This window comes from Arachis ipaensis, chromosome B02, assembly GCF_000816755.2.
Source record: "Arachis ipaensis cultivar K30076 chromosome B02, Araip1.1, whole genome shotgun sequence".
Lineage (NCBI taxonomy): Eukaryota > Viridiplantae > Streptophyta > Magnoliopsida > Fabales > Fabaceae > Arachis > Arachis ipaensis.
The window spans coordinates 105005341-105007264 of NC_029786.2; positions in this window are offsets into that span (position 1 = coordinate 105005341).

Below are 1924 nucleotides of genomic sequence, written 5' to 3' on the forward strand. Positions count from 1 at the left end.
TTCTCTGATGTATGTTAATGTTTTTATTTTTAACACGTGTAATTAAGATGTATTGCCAATCTGATTCTCTCTTTTTACTCATCACTTCTACTCAATTTTACTATATAAAATATCATTCATGCCCATTTAATTTATCTCTTCATAGAGTTCAAACTTTAAACTTTGAATTTTACCCCAATTCTGGATTATTCTTCCAATACATTGGCATGTGTATTTCCAATGTTCAATGAGGATAGAAATATGTATACGTGGAGATTAATAATTAATAGTTAATCACAATTCACATGCGTGTATACGTAGTGTAGTGTTAAATGCATGGACGATGAAAATCTCAGTTTAATTTTGAACTACGAAAAAATTACTCTACTTAATTATTGGCCGTTTTCATTGATTACAAATTTTAAATTTACGATGAAACCAAGTTCATCATCATGTGTGCCTTTTCATTCTCAAATAATAATAAGACTTTTATTGTTGAGGCCTACTACACATATAAGTCTTTTTGACTTATAACCAAACAAAACACACGCATTACACTTTTACATTTAAGAGTAAATAAATGTACGTTATTTAACCACTTTCTCTTTCTAAAGCGCGCTACTCACCATGCATTATGAACGACTCTTCTTCTTCTTCCTCCATGAAAACGAGTTTCTTGCCAAATTTGAAGAGAATGGAACTTTAGAAATACACCTAAACGATTACAAAAATACACTCAAACGGTTACAGAAATTCACCCAAACGATTACAGAAATACACCCAAAGGATTACAAAACTACACCCAAATAATTTAAGAAATACACCCAAATTCGTTGAAGTACACCTTATGCATAATTCAGAACTCTTTCTCTTTCTTCTCCTCATCTTCTGCTGCTTCTTCTTCTTCAAAAACGATTTCAGAACTTGATGTCAAAAAACAATGAAAATCGAGAATAACGAAGAAAGAAAACAGAGAGAAAAGTACGTAAATGAAGAAGGAGAAAGAGAAGGCAAGCAACGAAAGAAAAGAAGAAGAAGAATAGGAAGAAGAACGTGCAGCAAGAAGAAGAAGAAGAAGGTGCAATGAAAACGTGCAATAACGATTGAAGAAGGAGAAAGAGAAGGCAAGAAACGAAAGAAAAGAAGAAGAAGAGGAAGAGGAAGAAGAACGTGCAGCAAGAAAAAGAAGGAGATGCAGTGAAAACGGTTTGAAGCGCGTTAATATAAATGACTTGTAAAGACTTGTATAAAAAACACTTGTCTGTAGAGAATTTCTCTTTATTGTTTTTGTTTCTATCCTGCTCCAAAACATAAGTCAGGTTCAATTAAAGAGGCTCAATCTAAAAAGATGGTATTTATTGACTATTCGACCTCTACTAAGAAGTCGGAGTCGACACCAACAAGCAATCAGCACTTATTTATTCAAATGAATAACTGCCTCCTTAAATCTCTTACTCACTTTTAGAAGAGAGATCCCAACATTCCTAAGATAAAGGAATGGTTATCCATCATCAGAAGTGAAACTATTTCAGCGATAGTTATTGATTCCTTCTCTATAAATACACTGACACCCTCAGGTAAACTTAAGTTCCAATACACTTAAAACCTGCTTAATTCTTTGTTGACTTAGGCATCGGAGTGTCTTGCAGGTACCACTCCCCACCTATTCAAATGCATTCGTACAACTCAGACAGCGGCTCCTCAGTGTGAACAAGTCAGATACCACCATCCTACATTGTTTGAGCCTTCTATCTGAACCCAATCATCCAATTTTAGATCACCCCAGTACCGTTTTTAACAAGTGTCATATTCTCAAAAAATTAATTAATTAAAAGAATATATATAAATCTTTATGATAAAGTTAAATTAAATTAAATTTATTGTTTTTAAGGCTGTGAATTAACTGCAATAATGAAAATAATGATTTCTATTTTCTGTTATTTTT